The 24,928-nt window shown below is 37.1% G+C and overlaps 1 protein-coding gene and 1 long non-coding RNA gene across 2 annotated transcripts in view; both read right to left on the minus strand.

Annotated features, from left to right (window-relative positions):
- Window positions 1-24,928, minus strand: part of NEGR1 (neuronal growth regulator 1) — an 893,286-nt gene that overhangs the window by 429,630 nt on the left and 438,728 nt on the right. The window lies entirely within an intron of this gene.
- On the minus strand, window positions 9,296-18,009 carry LOC106727085. Its single transcript, XR_001363239.1, has 3 exons — window positions 17,999-18,009; window positions 15,756-15,757; window positions 9,296-9,420 (listed from the first exon to the last, which is right to left on the minus strand). It is a non-coding gene; the product is annotated as an uncharacterized LOC106727085 (long non-coding RNA).

Consider the following 24,928-nt stretch of genomic DNA (forward strand, 5'->3'; position numbering starts at 1 on the left):
GATCTGCCCTGCTCTGTGCATGACGGGGCGGCGCCCCAACTCCCCAATCGGCCCTGCTCTGAGCCTGACCAGGGGCTGCACTTAGGGATTGGGCCTGCCCTCTGCCACCCGGGAGCAGGCCTAAGCCAGCAGGTCGTTATCTCCCGAGGGGTCCCAGACTGCGAGAGGGCACAGGCCGGGCTGAGGGACCCCCCCTCCCCCCAGAGTGCACAAATTTTTGTGCACCGGGCCTCTAGTTTATATATAATGGGAGAAAGCAAAGATTGAAGTGAATTACAATTACAATTACATGAAGTTATAAAAGAGACAAATATATGAAATATTAATTCTAAAGGGAAATCACCTAGATGAAGGTAAATGCATGGTGATGGAGATGCAAAGATTCACTTTGGAATAACATGTTGTAACTATCTGAACAGAGAAGTGCATTCCAAGTAGAGGCACAGAGTTGGGAAACATCGGGACTCATCTGTAGACCATGTATTCACCACTGCGGTTGCAACAGTTGAATGAACTAATTTAGCTGGAAACAGCTAAAATTATTCCTTCTATTCACTTTCAAGATATGAACAAATTAATTTTTCTGCACATTTCTAGAGAACTCGCATAAATGCAGGAACTATTTTCTGTTAATCCCTGATTACTTTGCAGAATCATACTTAGTACACAGTAAGTGCTCAGAAAGTGTTGAATAAGAAGGTTTTCATCAGTTCTAAATTTTCCTTATTTGAAAAGTTAGTCTTTAACACATTCAATGAAAAGTCATATTCTTCTTCATATTCTGAGAAACAAATATTTTACAATTTCTCCCTTCTGAATTAAAAAAAACACACACAATACTTTGTGAGTAAACTAATCCTTGGGTATCCTATATAATAAAAGCCTAATATGCCAAGTGTCCGGTCGGCCATTTAGCCAATCAAAGCATAATATGTTAATGATATGCTAAGGCCACTCAACCACTCACTATGATGTGCACTGACCACCAGGGGGCAGACAGCAGTTGACTGAACCAGTCACTATGATGCGCACTGACCACCAGGGGGCAGATGCTCAATGCAGGAACTGCCCCCTGGTGGTCAATGCATTCCCACAGGGGGAGTGCTTCTCAGCCAGAAGCCGGGCTCATGGCTGGCTAGCGTAGCAGCGGTGGTGGCGGGAGCCTCTCCTGCCTCCATGGTGGCACTAAGGATGTCCAACTGCCGGCTTAGGCCTGCTCCTCCAGTGGGCCTAGACCGGCAGTCAGACATCCCCCGAGGGCTCCGGACTGTGAGAGGGTGCAGGCCGGGCTGAAGGACCCCCCTGAGTGCACAGATTTCGTGCACCAGGCCTCTAGTTATTAAACAAGAAATATTCATTTACTTGAAAATGCAGTTAAGACTGAGAAATATATTCCCTTGGGCACATGTTCTATCACTACATCTCCTACCTGCTGAACTTTCTTGTTTTAAACACTCCAGTCTCATCCCTTGGCAAAACCTCCCTAAACAAGCTAAATCCTCTCCTCTTTCTGAAAGTTGGAACACTCAAATAATCTACACAATAAAAATTAGCTATTTTTTTGTTATATATTTTTGCTTATCCTTAACTATTATTATTTATTCTTTTATCACAGCTACTACTATAGTGGAAGGGTAGAAAATATATCTAAATTTTTGGGTTGAGTGTTGAGAGAAATGAAGGGCTAGGTGTAGCCATGTCAAAATAACTAAATTTACTTTTTGGATAGGTTAACTAATATAGTAGATAAATGAATTCTATGAACATATGGAGTTTATAAAAACCTCAGGAGTTATTGACAGTTGTTAATGATAGTTCAAACAACAGAATGGAGACATGGGGATGAGGAACTCACACAGCCAGGAAGAATCCTGTCTTGTTAAGCAACTACAACTAATGTTGGCAGGTGGATTCATGTCAGTATGAAGTGAGAATGTTAGAGATGTACCATAGGAATCTGTGCTTTGCCTCCTGGTTTCTTCATTGTTAAACAACTTGGATGAAATTCTTAGAGACATGCTTATTGATAAAACCATACCAGGGGTCATGTGTTCAGTCATAATCACTAGAGTTTAAGAATGGAACACTGATATGTTACTTTACAATTTAGTGGTCAATCAGAAGAGTCAAGTGCCCAGGCACAATACCATGTATAGACACAGCTGAGGTAGTTACATATTTACCTAAAGATAAGAAATATAAGAAAGAGAAAATTTTGGATTGATTTGTGCATTTATTCTTAGTTGCTCTGGTGGGCAGAATAATGGTAGATTTCTGGTCATTATAATAAATTATCCTAACAAGAAGTGCCCTCACAACGAAAGAGATTATTTTATCTACAAAATAATTAAGGCATAATATGCTAATTAGACCAGACAGCCAAACGACCTTCCGGACGTCCTCCTGGACGACCTTTTGGATGAAGCCGAGGCTGCGAGAAGCTGTAAGGGCCGGCTGAGGCTGCGAGGGACTGCGAGGGCCGACTGAGGCAGCCAGGGCTGTCAGGGCTAGCCAGGGCTGCAAGGGCCATGCCCCTTGCATGAATTTCGTGCATCGGGTCTCTAATAAGAATATAAGCTCCCTGTCATCAAACCCTTCTCAGAGAATATTGAAGACGAGTAGGATTAGGGAAGGGATTTCTATTTTGAGTTGGGTGCTTGGGTCAAATGTACTCTTAGGATTTTTCAAATGTTTGGTTCTTTACTATTTGCTGCATGGTATATGGTTATATGATGAAGCAAATCAGAGTAAAACAAATGAACATAATAAAGGGTCTGGGTAAATGGTTATTTCCTATATTTCCTCCAAGTGCTGAGATATAATAGGTCCAAATAAGTTCTATTGAATTTGTGGAGTGGAAAAAAAATATTTGATTATTATTTTAGGGGAGAAAAAGAGATGATTCTCTGCTATTTGAATATTGCATTGGCCAATTTTATATTTGCCTTTCCAAACATATGAATATTGCATCAAGTATTTATACCTAAGCACATTTTTGAGTTTGTGTGCATTATACCAGCCACAGTGAATGCATCCAGATCAATGTGTTAGTATAAGCAGATGGAAATATGTTTCTCAGTTGATGAGTAACGTTAGAGCTCTTCTCATCCTGTTTCACCAAACACCTAAACTCACACACTTTCTGCCCTGGTTTCTCTTTTGTTCCACATTTATCTCTGAGTTGCTTTTAATCTTCAGAGACTGGATGACCACCTGCCCCTTAAAAATATTATAAAAACAGCAGTGACTATGGTTTATTTTGCCAGCCAGTTATTTTATTGAAGAAAACGTGTACCAAATGACAGCAGTCACCAGCTGATGAGAGGAATTATTATGTATATAACATTGTGCTTTTTGTAGGGAGTCAGCACAACTGTGCTGTGATTGCAACATCAAATAGTTCCTATCAGGCTGAGAGATGTAACACTCAATGGTCCCTTACAAAACTGAGTTGTATGCTTGATGCTGAATGGTACTTTAAAAAAAGGTGGAATTAAATAAAATTCACAGGAGAAGAAAAACTTTTGTAGTAAAGATATATAAACTGTTCCTTTCTGGGTACAGCAAGGGTGCTAATTGATCACCAAATTCATTTTCTCTTCTTGACATACAATTAGATTGTGTTTCCCAGAATATTTTGCAGTTACTTATGACAGAATTTTAAAAAATGGAATCTGAGCAGATATGATGCGTGTAACTTCTATGCTTGGCCCACAAAAACTTTCTTTCATGGTCCTCCATTTTATTTCCCCCTTTACAGCTATGCACGTAACCTTCAAAACTGAAAATCATATTTGGAAGATGACAGAAATACAAGATAGAGAACTGGTCTCTATTAGCAAAAAGTAGCCTGACTGGCAAGACTCAGTGGTTGAGCATCGCACTATGAACAGGGAGGTGAGGCACATGCCTGGATTGCAGGCTCGATCCCCCAGTGAGGGTTGTGCAGCTGATCAATTACTCTCATCATTGATGTTTCTCTCTCCTTCTCCCTCTCCCTTCCTTTCTCTGAAATGAATTAGAAAAGTGTTTTTTAAAACAGTAAATAATACACACAAACAGTTTTATAGAAGAGATCTACCAATATTTAAGGGAAAAATCTGTTTTATAACCCACTCAAAAGTAGATTTATAAAGCAGAATGTAAAGAAATAATTGGTATAAATCATTTCCTAAAAATAAAAAGAGAAAAACCTCACCAATTCATTTTATGAAACCAATATAATATGACATTAAATATGGACAAGGACTGTCCAAGAAAAGTAATTTCACTTATGCACAAAGAAAAATTGTAATTATAATACTGAATCTATCAAGTGAATCCAGCAATGTATATTAAAAATCATGCCTTATTCTAAGACTGGGGATATTAACAATTTATCAACTTAGTACTCCACAGAAATAATTGAAGGAGAAATGATCATGTCAATAGATTTAAATAAAGCATCACATAAGAAAAAAACACTAAATTTATAACAAAAAAGTTGCAAACTAGGGACAGAAAGTTTTTTTCATAATGTGACTAAAATGATCTACCAATAATTCACAATTATCATTATCTTTAATTATGAAGTGCTGGATATATTTCATAAAAATGGAAACAAGGTTAGAAAGTCCATGTCCATTTTCACTACTTCTATTTTACACTGTCCTGAACTTCCTAAGCAATTCAATAAGTTAGGAAATAAGTTAAAAATGTAAGTATTGGGAAAAAATATCTAAAACAGTTATTGATCATCTATATATACATAAAAGCCTAAGCGACTGGCCAACCGGCAGACCAGTAGCTATGATGCACACTGACCACCAGGGGACAGACAATGCAGGAGCAGAAACCACAGGCATGGAAACAAGGAATAGACTGATGAATCTCAGAGGGAAGGGGAGAGGAGGAAGGGTGGGAAGAGATTAACCAAAGATCTTATATATGCACACTAGAGGCCCAGTGCATCATGTACTGGTGGGGTCCCTAGGCCTGGACTGTGTCCTCTCGCAATCCAAGGAATGTCAGAGAGCCAGTTTCGGCCCAATCCCCGCAAGCCAGGCCAAGGGATGCACAAGTGCATGAATCCATGCACCAGGCCTCTAGTATCCTATATAATAAAGAGCTAATATGCAAATAGTCATCACACCATCACGCCATCACACCTTAATGGCTCAGACACTCAATACTGGGGAGAGAGGAATGGGGACCAGCCAGGCACAAATGAGCTCACAAGAGAGGAATGGGGACCAGCCAGGCACAAATGAGCTCACGAGAGAGGAAAGGGGACCATCCAGGCTGCAGCCCAGGAGAGGGACAAGCTGCCTATCCCCCAGTCCCAGGAGCCAATGGCTGTGCCTGCGCCTGTGGCCCAGGAGAGGGACAAGCCGCCTGTCCAGTGGTCCCAGGCACCAGCGCCTGCACATGAAGCCCAGGAGAGGGACAAGCCACCTGCCCCTCAGTCCCGGGTGCCTGCATCTACGGCCTGGGCAAAGTCACCCACCCACAGTCCCCTGCACCTGTGGCCAGCCCGGGTGAAGCCGGCCTGGGTCTTGGATGCCTGCAACCGGCCGGAGGAGGTAATCCTGGGTCCTGGGTGCGGGGTGATGCAGAGGAAAATAGGAGCAATCAGGCCAGCAGGGGAGTAATTAGGGGAGATCAGGTAGGCAGGCAGAGGTGGTTAGGAGCAATCAGGTAGGAAGGCAGGCGAGCGGTTAGGAGCCAGTGGACCCGGATTGCAAGAGGCAGTCGGACATCCCCCGAGGGGTCCTGGATTGTAGAGGGTACAAGGCGGGCTGAGGGACCCCCAATGCATGAATTTCATGCACCGGGCCTCTATTCCTATATAATAAAAGCCTAATATGCTAAGTGTCCAGTCGTCTGGTTGGCCATTCAACCAATCAAAGTGTAATATGCTAATGATATGCTAAGGCCACTCAACAGCTCACTATGACGTACACTGACCACCAGGGGGCAGACAGTCGACCAGTCACTATGATGTGCACTAACCACCAGGGGGCAGATGCTCTGACCAATAGATTAGCTTGCTGCTGGGGTCCAGCTGATTGGGACTAAGTGAGATGGGCCAGACACGCCCTGGAGCCTCCCATGGTCCCTCCCCAGTTGGCAAACCTCCTGCATTCCTCCCCGGCTCTGATAATGCACTGGTGGGGTCCCTCAACCTGGCCTGCACCCTCTCACAATCAGAGCTGAGGGACGCCACCCCCCCAGTGCACAAATTTTGTACACTGAGCCTCTAATATAATACAATTGTCTTTGCAGAATATTCAGGAGAAGTTACATATTATTGAAACTGATAATAATGGTGAGACTTTAGCTAGCATACAATAAAAATATCTTAATTTTTCCTCAATACATCCAAGAATTTTAAATTACATTAAAACTTCCATTTGTAATCACAGAGTTCAGCAAGGTTAACCTGGTATTAATATTGAAGGGTAGAGGACAAAGATTAGCCACAACCACCTTGACTAAGAGAAAAAAGAAAGATAAATTAATTCTTTCACACTCTTAAAAATTATAAAACTCTGGTGGAAAAATACATACCAGAATGAAACTGATTCATACAAAACACATAAAATGCCCAGAACAAACTCACTCAGAGGTTTAGATAATTAATTGCTACAAATTAAGGGAAAGGAATGTATAATTCAATCAGTGGTATTAAGAAATTCAACTACCTTAGGAAAAATACAAAAGTGGATCCTGACCTCACATCATGCATATAAATAAGCTGGACATATATTAAAAGCCTCAATATTAAAAGTAAAATATTTAAATGTTTAAAAAATATAAAGTAACTTTATTATATTGAAGTTGGGAAGGAGTAAGACATAAAACACACACCATAATGAAAAAAATCAATAAAGGTATCCATCTTAAACTTAAAAATGTGTACATGTAAATATATGTATACATATATGTATATGTAAAACATGCCAAATATATGTTTACATGTATAAACATATACATGACATATTTATATGTGGTATAAATATATGACTTCATAAATAAATGTAAGTGAAGTGGCAGCTTTATAGGACATATTTATAATGAATTTACACACACAAAAAAAGATTAGTATTCTGAATATGTAAATAATTTCAATAAGTTTTAAAAAAAAAAAGAAAAAGAACGTGTTATTAAAAATGGATGAAGGAATTCATAAAAGAGGAAAATGTGATGACTATTTAAGTAGTGAAACTTCATTAATAGAAAAAATTAAATTCAAAGAACACAATTTCAATTCCATAAGGTAAAACTTTAAAAATAATATAATACTTAGGTAATGAGGGTGTTAGAAAATGGAATGTCATATGATAATGAAAACAATATAAATATGTGAACAATTTGAAAATAGCAAATCAAACTGAAGATGCACATATATCTTTACAGTTTCATTTCTAAGTATTTACATACCCCAGAGCCTTGTTACTTTAAAGTGTGGTCCTCTATCACCTGAGAGCTTGTTACAAATGCACATCTCAGGTGCACCCAGATCCACTAAATCAAAAGCTGCAATTTAACGAGATCTCTAGGTAATATACTATATGCATATTAAAATTTGAGAAGCAGTGTCCTAGATAAAAGTAGTGGTTCTCAAAATTGGATGCACATTAGGAAAACCTGGGATGTTCATAAAGTATTCCAATGCATGAACCCTAATCCAGACAAACTGAATTGCCAACCATATATTATATTCACATAAATAGTAACTTAGAGCAGACAGAACAAGGAATCAAGAAAGGGAAATAGAAAGTAAATGTTTAGCTGCAAATATTATTTCCATTTTTAAGTGAAGTGAATTGATATTATCAAATGGTTAAATTTGTGTATTGGTATAATGACGTTGATATCTTTTCAGTTATTTGTATTTTTCAAATTTCAAAATAACTTAGAAATTTAAACAAAATGTGTACTAAAAGGGTCCTTATTTCATGCGGTGTTGTGAACCTGAAAAGGGACGTGATGCTTGAAAGAAGAAACGGTTTTGTAAAGTAAATGCTATGTAAGTATTAGCTGTCATTATTAATAACAATTCTTTTAAGAGAAACTAAAAAAACACACAGGTTAACTTTTGTTTCTCACAAAAAATGAAACTCATATAAAAGGAACTGAAAGCATTCATCATTTTTCAGTCTCTTTCTTTTGTTCTAATTACTTGCTTAATGCTTATGCATACGACTTATTCATTCATTGCTTCTTCCATTCTCTTTTACATTTTTCTTGTTTCTCTCAACCCATTATAAGTGAGATATGCAGCAATTCCACAAGTACATCATCACATGGTTTTAATAAAGAATGTCTGTACATCAAACATTAAATGTTTTTGACACAACATAATGATTGATGTTACAATAACATTGAATTATTTAAAACCAACAATCACACAAAATGAATATAAGCAAAAATACAACAACATCGATTAAAAAAAAAACATTAATTTATCTTTTTGTCGGCTTCATTTTCAGGAAGGAAATGATGTTTGATGTTTGGTACCACCAAATATAAAGCCAATGGATTGAGACCAAGGGGGCATTAAAAAGATATACTTTCCCCACCTTATTTGGAAACTGAAAGTTCACATCCTTCAGGAAAGAAGCAGTGCTTTATTTAATGGTATACTGTGACAGAAAGAACAGCTATCATTTGGATCAAACTAGCCATTGGGGATCATTTCAAAAGACTCAGTAAGTCCCAGAGAAATGGTGCGTTTCTCTGTGTGCACACACAGGTCTCAGATAAGCCAACTTTTGGTCATAAAAATCTAGCTTTTGTAGCAATGCTGATGCTAACCTTGGTTTCCTGACTGCACATCGATACAGTTCTAAATTCTGATTGCTAAACATTTGGTTAGCCTGAGTTTCCATCCAATATCTTGACCCTGGCCACCACGGACAATAGTACGATTTTCCTTCTAAGTGTATGGCTGCCTTCTTTGTGTGTGCTCTACCTCCTCCATTGCACAGCCTGGGCCTGCTTTAGACAGTGCAGAATGAGTCTTATTATTTACCCATCTCCTTGTCTGCAGGTGCTTTTGAGAAGATGTTCTGCCAATGTATAGCATTACCATTAAACACATTCCTCCCTTTATTTTGAAGACAATGATAAAGTTACTGTGTTTTTTCAACTCATTCAAAAACAATACTGAGTTGGAGCTTTTTTATCATGTTTAAATGATCTAGAAAATGGAATGAGATTAAGAGTCAAAAGAGAGATTCAAGCAATCTGGATGTAGCAGAACCTGGGGTGACTGAGTTGCTTGTTTTTTTAATTTATTGGGGTAACATTGGTTAATAAGATCATAGAGGTTTTAAGTGTACATTTCTATGATACATGATCTGTATATTGCCTTGTGTACCCACCATCCAAAGTTAAATCATCTTCCATCTCCATATATTTGGCCCACTTAACCCTCTACCACCCTCCCCATCTCCTTCCCTCTGGTAACCACCATATTCTTGTCTGTCTGTGTCTCTGAATCTCAGCTTTATATCCCACATATGAGTGAAATCATATGGTTCTTAGCTTTTTCTGACTGAATTAATTTGCTTAGCATAATATTTTCAAATGGAGTTGCTTGCTTTTAGTACAGCACATAATTAGCTGAAAGAATTTTTCAAAATGGATTCCAGTGTAAAAAAATATTTCATTAATTTTATTCATCAGAAAGTTGGTAAATACCTATCATGCACAAGGCAGTGTTCTCCCTTAAAAAAAAAAAAAAGCAGATGTCAACTTCCCATTAATCTCCTAGGGAACCAGGAGCCATGAAAGTACAAAGAGAATCACAAAAGGAGTCAATTTCCCAGACAAAATAATGGGATACCAATCAAGTTCTGGAAGCATCGAGGAGCACTTTAGCCTGGAGTGCTAGAGAAGACTTTTCACACAGGGTCCTGATATACCGAATTAGGAGCCTAAAGGTAGGGACCATGGGGTAGCAACTTTTACAAAAGACACTAACTTATTTACTTGTCTTTATTTCCTCTTAATAATGTGCAGTGGGTGCTGACTCCTCATCTAGGATTAGGTCTTGCCCCATAAACTATGTCATACATTTTCTATTTGTATTCATCATCTTTATGGAATATTTTTAGAAAAAATAAATAGAGCTTTTTTATTTAACTTTAATTGTTATAGTATCCAGTTATAGAATTTGCTCAAGTATAAAATCTCTATTTTTTTTCCCATTAAGTATAATTTCTTGTCATTTTTTTAAAAAAAAGTATGTTTCTTTAACATCAGCCAATCGGTGGCAGACATTAAAGGATACTGAGCCACAATAGTCCCCTTTCAGATCCAGGTGTCCTCTTTTCATATAAAGCAAACAGAACACAGCTGGGTGGTAGCAAGAGCACAGAGAAGCCAGAACCCAGAAGATATGAGTGGCTTTTATTTTTATTTTTTATTGTTTAAAGTATTACAAATAGTAGTACATATGTCTCCTTTTTTTTCCAATTGACCTTCCCCCAGCTTCTCTTACCCCCCAGCACATGCCCTCACACCCATTCCAGTGTCTTGCGTCCATTGGTTATGTTTATATGCATGCATACAAGTCCTTCAGTTGATCTCTTACCTCCCCCCATGAGTGGCTTTTTGTATTGTCACTCACTCCAGCCCATTTAGAGGGTAGAATCAGACTTAGTGAAGAAGGGAGTGTCCACAGTTAGCCCAAAGATAAAACGCAATTGAAAAGATAAAAAATAGTCTGAAATAGAAACTTCATGGGGAGGAATCATCTTAAATGAGAAATAAAAGATGCAAAGGGTAGCCTGGCCAACATGGCTCAGTGGTTGAGTGTTGACCTATGAACCAGGAGGTCATGGTTCAATTCCCAGTCAGGGCATGTGCCTAGGTTGCAGGCTCTATTCCAGTGTGGGGCATGCAGAAAGCAGTTGATCAATGAGTCTCTCTCATCATTGGTGTTTCTATCTCTCTTTCCTTCTCCCTTCCTCTATGAAATCAATAAAAATATATTTTTTAAATATGCAAACGGTAAATATAAAAATAACTCCTACTAACGAGTAAGAAAAATATTATAAAAAGGAAAGGTGACAAAGCTAAGACACTGGGTAGAAATCCTATATAATAAAAGGGTAATATGCAAATTGACCCTAACAGCAGAGCGACTGATTCCACCTTCACAGTATTAAAGATTATTAAAGATTCCACATTATTAAAGATTCCATCCATCAGGTATTTATGAGAGACACCACTACTTCCATGATAATGATGGGGACACTGAGGCAAGATCATTGACTTTCTTAGATCACCTACCTGTTAACTAGGAACCTAGGATTCAAAGTGAAGTGTTTCAACTCACACCTGATCTTGTCTCTAAGGCTATATAGCATAAAAATAAATAAATATTAGAGATTTATAAAACAAACTATGAAGAGAAGAGAAGCACATTATATATAGAAAACTTAAAAGCGTTAGGGAAGAGTATTGGCAACCTGCCACTATAATCCTTTTTGACCTTCTATTTTGTGAGCTTGCCCATGAATGCCTTCATGACTTGATGTACTATATATGTTGCATATAGCAGCTGAATCTACTATATTAAGATATTTATTACTCTGCATAATTAAATATATATCTTCACTTGTCTGCCTTACCACACTGTGGGCCTCTTGAGGGTAGAGAGGAAGATCTTATATTGATTTGTGTTCTCCAACATTGGGAGGATGTCTGATAATATTGTAGGGATTCAAAACTCCTAGTTTGCTCTTCTCTTTATGCCTGTTCCTTATTCCCATGGCACACCATTCATATCCTCATATTCCACTTTCAAAATCATTTGTTTTCTCTCCACATGGAAATTCTCTATGCGCTTATGAACTTATGCACTGCCTTCTTCCTTTTTAGCAGACATGTTCCTCTGTTCCTGTACATGCCTAGCCCTCCACTGGGCATGGAACCCATTCCTTTCAATGGCTCAAGAGATTCATTATATCAATTATTCTGCTGTCTCCTACATCATCCAATATTTCACATTTATTGGGTAATTCATATAACATGTGCTCTAATTTCTGGAATCTTAAAAAAAAAACCCCACAAAAAAACAGAAACAGAATAAAGCAACACAAAACCTCTTGATCACTCTTTCCCCTTCAAATATCACATCACTTTTAGAGTAAAATCCCTCAAAATAGAGTCTATACTTACATTCCCAATTGTCTCAATATACTTCTCTCTTGATTTTATTTTAATTAAACTTCCAGCACCACTACAACTCTATATTGCCTTCTCTCTTATTACTCCACAGTGATTCATGTTGTTTCATCCTGTGGCCAGTTCTCAGTCCCCATTTTCTTTTATTTATTTTTTCTCCTTTAAACACTTTCTCCATTTTACTTCCAGGTTATCACACTCTCCTTTTTTTTTTTCTTCAGTGGCCTCACTTCCCAGTCAGCTCTGATGGTCCTTCCTATCTCACTGGCCTCCTGATGTTAGAGAATCTGAGGAATGAATTTTTGGGCCTGTTCTCTGTCTACATTATTCCTTTAGTGATTCTATCAAATTGCATGGTTTTAAACACCACTGGATGACAGATCTTCCCTGAATTATAGACATAGAGTTTTTTGCTAAATTATAGATCAAAAAATATATACACACTTTTAATATTTATAAAGGTAGTACTTATTAAAATACATTTCATTTTTAAAATGTGATAGAATCAGCTGTAAAAGTGTGTATACATTTTGGGGGGACACCCTGTATAGGACTGCCTGCTCAATATCTCTACTTGAGTTCTGACATATACTAGTACCTCAACCTTAATGAGTCTAACAAGAATTCTTATTATTCCCACTCAAATGTTCTATGCTATCAGCCTTAAATCATAATTAATGATGATTGGTGCTTCCAATGTGCTCAAACCAAAATCCTTGAAGTCATACTTAGATTCTCCCTTTTTCTCACACTTCACATCCAATGTCAGCAGAACTTTTTCACTTTGTCTTCAGAAACTCCTAACTGCTCTTTCTGTTACCATTCTTGTCCTCTATTATCAATTCTCAACAGAGAAGCCAGAGTAACTTTTCTAAAATAAAGCAGACGCATTGCTATTCTGCTCAAAGCATTCCACTAGTTTTCCATCCCTTGTGTACCGCATTGTGTTGTTGATCACAATGTGGATGCTAAAGGCAAGTCCTGTGAGAGCTCAGAAAGAAAAGAGCTATACAGAAAGCTTCTATTATCTTCTAGAGTACATTTATCATTATGAATGGATGTTCTTAGAAATATGAGCATTAAGAGTGCTTCTGATGAGCTGTCAGATAAGAATGAAGAATATGCTATTGGAAACTGGAGAAAAGGCTATCCTTGTTATAAAGTGGCCAAGAGCGTGGCTGAATTGTGACCTATTGTTTTGTGAAAGGTAGAACTTGCAAGCTATGAAGTTGGGTACTTAGCAAAGAAGGTTTCTAAGCAAAGAGTTGAAGGTGCAGCTAGGTTCTCCTTATGACTTATAGTAAAATACAAGAGGAGAGAGATGAAATGCAGAAGGAATTGTTAGGCAAAAAGATACTAGAACTTAAAGATTTGAAAAATTCTCAGCCTATCTCTATTGTCAAAATGAGAAAGTGTGTTCTGGAAAGAAAACCAGGGATGGGACTGGATCATCACTCCCTAAATCCATTTCCTATGCATTTAATCAGCCATCTCAGCAGAAGCCAGGATGAAGCAATAGAGCTATTCAGCTACCAATCTGCCTTACCTTTCAAGAAAAGGGAACCTGTGGCTTCAGAGTTTACCAGGGCTGCCACTCCCACCACAGGCCCAGAGCATCCAGTCCCAGAGGACAAGGCTGCTTCCACCCATTTCAGAGGGTGAGGCCACATCCTGGGTTTTAGTGTCCCAGGATAACCTTGCAAACAACCATGGTGCAGGGCCTTCTCAAAGAGCCAAGGAAATGGAGCAGAAGCCTGGGGCTATGGAGGAGACACTGCAACCCCAGTGGGCCCAGAGGGCAGAGCATCCAGCCAGAGAGGATCATTCTTAAAAATTAAGATCTAGTAGAATTTGTATTGCTAGGTTTTGGATTTGTTTGGGATCTATTACCCTTTTCTTTGATCTGATGTCTTCCTTTTGAAATGAGAGTGATTAACCCATCTAACCACTGCATTTTTTGCACAGAGGAAAGGCCATGTGAAGACATAGCAAGAAGAAGGCTGTCTGCAAGTCAGGAAGAGAGGCCTCACCAGAAACCAACCCTGATGATAGTTTGATCTTGGATCTCCAGCCTGCAGAACTATGACAAAACCAAATGTCTGTTGTTTAAGTGATCTAATCTGTGATAGTTCATTATGGTAGCTCCAGAAGACCATCACACCCAGAGAAAAAGGTAAAGTCATTCCAATGATAACAATGGCCTTTCCCTCCTCATCTTACTACTTTTTCAATATCATATATTACTCTGCTCTAGACCCACTAGCCAGCCCCTTGCTTTCTGGACTTCCCCTGCCTTAAGGACTATAATTTGCAGTTCCACATGTCTGGACTCTTCCTTCAGATATCTGCAGAATGTCTTCCTGTACATCTTTTAAATCTTTGGTTAAATGTCACTTTAGGGAAAATCTTTTCCGTGATCATTGTATTTACAAGTTTCACCATTCCACCTTCCTTGATAAAAATTCCTTCATAGAACTTATCTGAATTATTTACGCATTTTGTTCTTTGTCCACTCTCACATATTTTTATCAATATTTGTCCCTTTGAAATCCTCATTACCTAGAATAGATTCTGTCACATTGTAGATGCTTAATAAACATTTATTAAATTGATTGAAATATATTTAAATTTCCTTCTCTGAGAGTCAAAGAATAATTACTTTCATCTTTGAATTTCTAGTGCCTACAGGGTAAGTATAAAGTATTAAATTTTATGTTAAAATAATTTGTATCTTATTAAAAAGAGTCAAAATAAAGCAATACCTCAGATATCAGTCTTACATGAAAGAATGAATGTTTGATGATATTAAGGAGAAGAATTGGGCATCTAAAATCACAACTCTACCAATGCCATAATTTCTGATATGTATATGAACATTTTAAGTAATTTTTGAAAATTATTACTAAGAATCTGACACTTATTTTAGACTGTTTGTTTTTTCATGTGTTATAAACTTGATAATAAACAGCAATCACATGCCTTGTTGCCAATCTTCCCAACGACTGTGAACGTTGCTAGGTGGATTAATTAGTAAGAACAGATGTAATGCAGTTCTAAGAGATCTGCTGGCCATGGTCCAGTAACTGGCCTCTTAGTACAGTCTCAGGAAAGTACATTTTCATATGTAGACACCATCCTATTTACATTCACGTGTGAAATCACAGAGAAGGCTGTATGTGATTTTTGAATATCACTTTCAATGATAATAACACTCTAGCACAATTTTAGAGATAATTGGAATGTTGTGTGTTGCTGGAGATTTCATTGCAAGCTCATTACAGTTTGCAAACAATATTTACAATTTTTCATGTTTCTTTTTGTAAAAATGCTTAACTACTTGCCTACTGTAATGTATAATAGGAGGAGAATTGAAATCCATCTGCACCTGGTTTATTTAAATGACAGATTTCATTCATGTTCTCAGTAATAGGTATTGGAATGGCAAAGAGAAATTAAGTGGTTAATGAAAAAATAATGACTATAGAAAATTTTCTTTTGCAAACCTCTCAAGCTCTCATTATCAAAATAAAAATGATTGAAAATAATCCCCAAAGAACATAAAGATTTCAAACTACTACTTTTTTCAGTAATTGTGTGTACAAATTAGCTGCCACTCTCTTACTATGAAATTTTCATTATTATTTTTAATATAAAGAAAGATCTAATTCAATAATTTCAATTTTGGGTTGGATAATACATAATTATAAATATGTCATGAAAAATCATGTCACAATAAAAAAGTCTTTGTAACCCCATTTTTTCCTGGCTTAATCCTTTTAATCAGTTGTTTCTGTTTAGCCAAGAAACTATAGAAAATATGATATTGAGATTGTAAAGAAAATACTTTATAAAATATTCACAAATTTAACACCTGAGGCAAACATCGTTGGAATGAAAAAATTATCTTAAAGTTCTCTGATACTGGAGTAAGAATCCCTATAACTTGGGGCTTATATGGTCAAAGAGTAAAGCTCTGTGGTAATAAAGTTTTTACCACTGTAATATAAAAAGTATCAAATGAATATGTAGTTCTATGCAATGTAAAAAAAAAAGTAATTACAACTCAAAATCATTTTGGAAATACCCTCCTTCTCCCTCCCACAATAAAAAAATCCATCAGGTATTTTTCTCACTTCAACTATAGCTTCCTTGTGTTAGAGCCATAAATTGGCTTTTAAAAATTGTTTTAATATTAATATTAGTTCATATTTATAGAGAAGTTATTATTTTCCCAGAATTGTAGTAAGAAATTTCCATACATTATCTCATTTAATTCCCACAACGACCCAAAAGGAGATATTCTTAGTATATCTATTAAATAGGTCTTTTAAAAATGAGTAGTTAAGTAATCTGCCCAAGTCATGAGGCAGGTACATATCTGAGTTTGGCTAAGATGTAGATGTCTTTTGGCACTAAGCTCTTTGCTTTTATTCACTATTCTATAACTCGAGTATATCACACAAATGTAAGTATCACACAGATATATTCATCTATTTTTTCAATGAATGGACTATGGCAGCCGTGGGCAAACTACGGCCCGCGGGCCGGATCCAGCCCATTTGAAATGAATAAAACTAAAAAAAAAAAAAAGACCGTACCCTTTTATGTAATGATGTTTACTTTGAATTTATATTAGTTCACACAAACACTCCATCCATGCTTTTGTTCCGGCCTCCGGTCCAGTTTAAGAACCCATTGTGGCCCTCGTATAAATTGAATATTGTGTAATTTGGCTAATCAAGACCTACAACTTAAAATTTAAACTTTGAACATTTATAAATTGAGAAATTGGCCCAGAATGCATGCTTAGTGGTTGAGCATCAATCTATGAACTAGGAGGTCACAGTTTGATTCCCAGTGTGGGGTGTGCAGGAGGCAGCCAATCAATGATTCTCTCTTATCATTGATGTTTCTCTCTCCCTCTCCCTTTCTCTCTGAAATCTGAAAATATATTTTAAAAATAGAGAGATTGAACATTATCTGTAAGAGGTAAGAAAATATAAATAAATCAAACATATAACAACAACAACAACAAAATATACTGAACAAAGACTAACCAGTAGTGTATACAAATAGAAGTAACAATGGACAAAAATAGAAGTAAGGACAATGATACTACATTACAAATCAATGATTTAATTCCTTGTGAAGAAGAACTGAAGTTAATAGAAATCTTTCATGTTTAACTTCATATGATGCTTTATGCAATTCTTATGCTATGTTATAGATTTAGGCCCAGTTTATGTTATTGTTGTTGGTTTTTACATTTCCAAAATACTAGTATACGATAACAAACCATCTCAAAATTTTCTAAGTCAACATTTAAACCCAAGATATCCATTTGAATACTTAAGATACAATGGAGAAAAGAAAGCCTCTTCAATAAATGGTGCTTAGAAAACTGAAAAGCCACATGCAAAAGAATGAAACTAGATTATTGTTTGTCCCATATACAGAAATTAAAAATGGATAAATGACCTAAATGTAAGACTTGAAACAATACATTACATGGAGGAAAACATATGCAATAAACTTATAAACCTTGGTCTTAGGGAAGAATTCATGAATTTGACTCCAAAACAAAGGAAAGTAAAAGCAAAAATAAATGAATGGGAACATATCAAACTAAAAAGCTTTTGCACAGCAAAAGAAACTGCTAACAAAAAAAGAGGTAGCAAACTATTTCGGAGAAGATATTTGCCAACAACAGTTGCAACAAGGGGTTGATATCCAAAATATATTCATAATACATACAACTCAACACCAAACAAACCAACCAACCAACCAATTAAAAAACAGGCAAAGGACCTGAACAGACACTTCTCCCAAGGAGACATACAAATCATCAACAGGTACATGAAAGGATTCTCAACTTCACCAGTTATTAGAGAAATGCAAATCAAAACTACAACAACATGATTTTTGTACAAACAGGAGAATGTACTTCATCTTCCCTGAATCCAAGGCAATACTTGTTCTTAACTTCTAAAAGCATTAAAGTGAAAATAAATAGAATCTTTTGCATAATTACTTTCCCCAACTCCCAGTTACATAATGTTATTTTAGATGAAAGGAGAGAACAATAGGAGAAAATGAGAGATTTTTCACAGAGTGGTAAACACCCAAAAAGGATATGTGATTTTTTTTCTCCACAGAGAGTAAATTATCTAAAGCTTTTAAATCAATGCACACCAAATTGGCTCAAAGCAAATACAAAACAACAACAACATCCATCTATGTGTAGTTTGCTTTCCATATATGGCAATTCCTCACTGGCTAGCGAAACCTAATAAGAATGTTGTTTGCCATTTACCATGATTAGATCCACTGTGATTGAAAAGCCTCCCTTTAAAGATCTCCACCTATTGCTTATTAAACATACACCTCCATGTGAGCTAAAGCGGCAGCAGCAGGGGAACTGACAAGATAAGTGATGGCTGCAAAGGAAAGAAAAATGGCTATGCCTCCATTCACTGTTTGCTCCCAGTTTATTGGTGTTGCAGAAGCATGTGGGCCCTTTTGGAAAGCTGTGCTTTTCTGAGCTTTTGATTAACCTGGATCATCATGCGTCTCCCATCATCATGACACAAGGCAGCTAAGTAAATAAAGATAATAGGCGGTGGTTTTGTCTCTAGAAATTTATTGCTATGGATAGTCAGCCAGTTATCTCATTTGCCTCTCTTTTCAAAGAGTGATTTAAGTGTCACCCACATGGTGCAACAATAGTAAACTAAGTTGCCATAATCATTCATTCATTCACAAAATATTCCTTGTGCATCATCTGTTTCTCAGGCTCTTTTCTAGGCACTGAGGTTATGAAGATGAATGGAGCATGCTTTCCAAGTCCTTTGCAATGTACTAGGTGTACCAGTTAATAATGCGGATTTTTTTTTAATAGATGGAGTTACACATATGTTGATATATATGCAATTTGATATGTATGCTATTTTGTTGTATTGACAACAAATTTCAAAACTTCATACGTCAAATTTGCTGAAGGTGTTAACATCATAGATATTTTTACACTTAAAAATGTTGAATTTCGTGCCATAAAAAGAACATTTGCGGGAAGTTTTAATTCATTACTTTATTTTAAAGAAAACTGCTGCTGAATACTTTTGGAAGCTTATGGTGAACATGCTCCATCTCAAGATACTTCTGAACACTGGTTTAAACGCTTTAAAAGTGATGATTTCGATGTGAAAGAAAGAATGTCCAGGTCAACCAAAAAAAGTTTGAAGACCAACAATTACAAGCATTATTGGATGAAGACGCATGTCAAACTTAAAAACAACTTGCAGAAAGATTAAACGTTGCTCAGCAAACAATTTCTGATAGTTGACAAGCAATGTGAAAGATTTTAAAGGAAGGAAAATGGGTGCCACATCAACTGAACGAAAGACAAATGGAAAACCGAAAAGTCATCAATAAAATGTTGCGTCAACGGCATGAAAGAAAGTCTTTTCTGCATTGAATTGTGACTGGCGATGAAAAGTGGATTTATTTTGAGAATCCCAAATGCACAAAATCATGGGTTGATCCAGGTCAACCATCAACATCAACTGCAAGGCCAAATCACTTTGGAAAGAAGACAATGTTCTGCGTTTGGTGGGATCAGGAAGGAGCGGTGTATTATGGGCTTCTAAAAACAGGTGAAACCATTAATACTGATTGCTGCTGACAACAAATAATCAATTTGAACCATGCTTTGATCGTGAAACAACCAGAATGTTCCAGAAGACACAGCACAGTAATTTTGCTTGATGATAACGCACCATCACACACTTCAAAACCAGTTAAAGACGTTGAAAGATCTGGCCTGGGAAGTATTAACCCACCTGTTGTATTCACCAGACCTTGCTCCTTCAGATTATCACTTGTTCTGATCGATGGCACACGCACTTTCTGAGCAGCACTTCAAAACATACAAAAAAGTAGAAAATTGGGTCTCTGAATGATTTGCCTCAAAACAAGAAAAGTTCTATTGGGATGGTATCCACAAATTACTTGAAAGATGGGGAAATGTATAGCTAGCGAAGGCCATTACTTTGAATAAAGCACTTTTGATGTTTCTCTTGAAATTATCATGTTTTTCTTTGATTACAAAATCCGCATTATTAACCGGTACACCTGGTAATGAATCCAGATGATAAAAAATACTCATTAAAGATCCAAAATCTAAAAATTATTCTCTTTATCAAAGGTATTCATAGCAATAATTAATGAAAATAAATAATTTTTCTGTTAACTATTCATTGAGTTTATAGAGATATCATTGTTATATACAGCATATAGCTTTCTTTCTGCCAACGGGAAGCTGATATATCTGATTAGGTACTGAGAAGTGTATGTGTGTGCAGATACTCAACACTCTAAAAGAACACCATTTGTACAGATACAAAAATGTAACATTACTACTCAAAGTTTTTTATTCTCTTTGGATCCTAAAACATCTGTATCTGTAGTTTAGAAATAATTTCTTTGAGCAAGTCAAGGGAAATCTATAATAATAAAGGCATAATATGCTAATTGGACCTGGTGTCCTTCCAGATGAAGCCGGGCTGCGAATGAAGCCCGGGTCCCAGGTGCCAGAGGGAAGCCGGTGCCAGCAGCCAGGGGAAGGAAGGCCTACTCTTGTACAACTTTCGTGCATTGGGCCTCTAGTATAAAATAAAGAAGAAAATATGGTTGTGTATGAAAAGAAACTGAAATCATCTCAGAAAAACAGTAGTAATTGTAAAAAGATTTTACAGAGGTTTTATTGTCATTGAACTGGGATGGTTGATCCAAATGAAATTGATTATGAACCATAAGCTGCTTTAAGTTAGAGGAAATAATACATTTTCATTTAGACAAGCTAGCAATCTGCACTATTAATAGTTACTAATACCCTGACTTAACTGGCAATGGCAGAGAGAGGGGCAGTTTGGGGGAAGGAAGAAGGCTCCTACACTGAGGTTCAGCTTGCCTTTGCGTGCTGGGGCCTAAGGGTGGCTCTCCTATTTGTTTTAAATTAAAACAAAGTTATTTGAAATGATATTATAATGGCATTTTTAAAAATCATAGTGTTTCTTCTACACAGAGAATGAGATTAACAGCATGGTGTGCTTTCCCTCCAGAAGATCTAGTATACATTTGAGCTACTCACCTTATTGTTAATTTTGTAATTTTCCAGTCAGGTAATCTAATCACCCTCATGGATAGAACTGGAACAGTATTAAAACTGAATAAAAAATATTGAATTGCAGTAAAAGCTTTTTAATGAGTTTACTGAAATAGAAATATTGTACAAGACTTGCAAAATATGTTAACCCTTGTTTATGAAGTTATGTATTTCTCAAATTTGCTTTTCTACAAAAGGGACATCCATAGGCCTAAATATCAAGAAAAAACTCCCATGAACATTGTGGTGGTTTTTAACAAGATGTACAATAGCAGAATATTCCATTGTAGGTTCTGTGAAGCACTTTATGGGAACTTCAGGTGTGACCCAAAGGAGTCAGTACAAAAGGTAGATTAGAGTTACCCTTAAATCTTTCAGGAAACTGTACCGTCTCTGTGAAGAAATACTGAAGGCAAATCCCATTTTAATAATTACTATCTCCAAGGCACTGTGCCATATATTATTTATTTTTATAGTAACCTCTAAGAGAATATTATCACCATTTATTACTGAAGGAATTAAAGCTCAGAAAATTTAAGTTTCTTATCTCATTTGACAGAGCTACCCAACTTCCTCTTTGACTGGAATACTTCTTTTGTGTAAGTGGTTCCTTCTTGTCATTCAGATCTGAGCACCAATGTCACCTTCTTGGAGAGGCCTTGCCTGACCACCTTATTAAATAGCAGCTGCATCTCTCAGTCCAAGTCAGTGACTATCTCATTAATTTCTTTTATTTATTTACGGTACTTACAACTTGAGGTGATTTTACTTATGTACATATGCATGCATGTATATAAGTATGTATGTATGTATGTATGTATGTATGTATCTATATATCTATCTATCTATCTATCTATCTTTCTCCCTTTTCTACCCCGCCACTAGAATGTAAGCCTCTGATAGAAGAACTTTTCAATTTGTTATTTGCTGTTTATCAGCCTTTTGAAAGGTGCCTATACTTAGTAGCTGTTAAATTAATATTTGTTGAATAAATGTAAGAATGAATGGATGAGTGAGTGAATGAATGAATGAAGTAATAGAGCCAAGATTCAAATCCAGGTTGTTGGATTCAACCCTATATAATAAAAGGGTATATGCAAATCGACCCAATGGTGGAATGACTGGTTGCTATGACTCACACTGACCACCAGAGGGCAGATGCTCAATGCAGGAGCTGCCCCCTGGTGGTCAGTGCGCTCCCACAGAGAGAGCTCCGTTCAGGCACAAGCCAGGCAAGTGCAGCAGCAGTGGTGGGAGCCTCTCCCGCCTCCATGGTAGCACTAAGGATGTCTGACTGCGGCCAACATTCCCTGAGGGCTCCCAGACTGCTAAAGGGCACAGGCCACGCTGAGGGGACCCCCCTGCCCCCGAGTGCATGAATGTCCTGCACCGAGCCTCTAGTATTTAATGTTCTTTTACTATATATCATGTTGCCTGCAGATACTCTAAATCTGAGGATTCTAATCAGGGTCTTTGTTCCTTGCATTTACAAAGAAAACAATTCTTCAGCCCACTATGCTATTGGTAAAATCTGTCATCACTACCCTCTTTCCTTCCCTTTTTCAGTATACCTATCAGTTTCTCTTTCCATTTAAGTCAGCCAGTGATCTCTGATAAACTGGATCATAATTAGAGAATGTAAAAGGCTCAACCTATTTCTCTTTCTTGAAATGTGTCTTCCTTTTCACAATCAGTCAACACTACCCTTGTATCTTTAATTTGCTTTTTACTCAAATTGTATTTCAAAGTGCATCAATAAGATCAATTCCTTTCAAACACCCTAATTTCTTCACTCACATTATCCTTTACATTAGTCTGGGAAACTCAAAAACCCAGTAAAATCAAAGTATTGCCTACATACTTGCTAGCTACTGTGAATTCAAATTTATGACCACAAAACTCACATGAAACCAGAATGAGTGCAATCCAAATCACTTCCCTCGCATCCTGGCTTTCCAGTGCTCAACAAATCCATAGCTTCTCTTTCCTCAGATCTCCTATATGATTCCCCTGCCTTTTCACCCTCCTCCCCAATTACATGCCTCTAGTGGAAAATTTGTAGGAAATCTCTTCTCTTCTTACCCCCAAATCTCTCACTTAATATGTATATGTTTCTACACTCTGCCTTCTGGACTATTACCATGGATAAAATATTTCTGAACCTATCAAAGGCCAGCCATTTGAATTGCACCTGTATTATATCCATTATGCTTCTGAAAATCTTTCCTTTTCAAATCATGTCCTATTTTTTAGAATTATCTTTAGTTACCTCTTATTAAAAAAACAAAACAAGCTTTTTATTTTGATGTGGTCCCATTTGTTTATTTTTTCCTTTGTTTCTCTTGCCCTAGGACAGCAGTTCTCAACCTGTGGGTTGCGACCTCTTTGGAGGTCAAATGACCTTTTCACAGGGGTCACCTAAATACATCCTGCATATCAGATATTTACATTACGATTCATAACAGTAGCAAAATTACAGTTATGCAGTAGCAACGAAAATAATTTTATGGTTGGGGGTCACCACAACATGAGGAACTGTATTAAAGGGTCGCAGCATTAGGAAGGTTGAGAACCACTGCCCTAGGAGATGTGTAGGCGAAAATTCTGCTACGTGAGATGTCTGAGATTTTACTGCCTAACTTTTCTTCTAGGACTTTTATGGTTACACCACTTGCATTTAAGTCTTTTATCCATTTTGAGTTTATTCTTGTGGCATGGCATAAGTTGGTAGTCTAGTTTTATCTTTTGCATGAGATAATACCTCATACCTGTCAGAATGGCTGTCACCAATAAATCAACAGACAAGTGCTGGCAAGGATGTGGAGGAAAGGAAATTCTAGTACACTGCTGGTGGGAATGCACACTGGTGCAGCCACTACAGAAAACAGTATGCAGTTTCCTCAAAATATTAAAAATGTAACTGCCATTTGACCCAGTGATCCCACTTCTGGGAATATACCCTAAGAATCCCAAAAGACCAATCAGAAAGAATAGATGCAACCCCTATGTTCATAGCAGCACTATTTCTTAATAGCTAAGATTTGGAAACAGCCCAAGTGCCCATCAGTAGATGAATGGGTAAAAAAGCTTTGGTACATTTACACAATGGAATACTATGCAGCTGTAAAAAAGAAGAATCTCTTACCCTTTGAGACAGTATAGATAGACCTGTAGACTATTATGCTAAGTGAAACAAGCCAATCAGAGAAAGACAAATATCATATGATCTCATTTATTTGTGGAAGTTAAAGAACAAAATGAATTGACCAACAAAATAAGACCTGAGGCATGGAAGAATGTGACAGACTGACATATTTCTGAGTGTGTTTGTTGGGAGGGGAGGGGGAATTTGAGAAGAGATCAACCAAAAAACTTATACATTTATATGCATAGCCAATGGACACAGACAATAGTGTGGTGAAGGCCTGGGGGTGGGAATAGGGGCTGGGCAGAGAGGAGTAGAGGGGGAGAATGGGGGACATCTGTAATACTGTCAATAATAATATATATATATATACTAGAGGCCCGGTACATGAAAATTCATGCACTGGAGGGGGGGGGGGTCCCTCAGCCCAACCTGCCCCC

This window comes from Myotis brandtii, unplaced genomic scaffold, assembly GCF_000412655.1.
Source record: "Myotis brandtii unplaced genomic scaffold, ASM41265v1 scaffold36, whole genome shotgun sequence".
Taxonomy (NCBI): domain Eukaryota; kingdom Metazoa; phylum Chordata; class Mammalia; order Chiroptera; family Vespertilionidae; genus Myotis; species Myotis brandtii.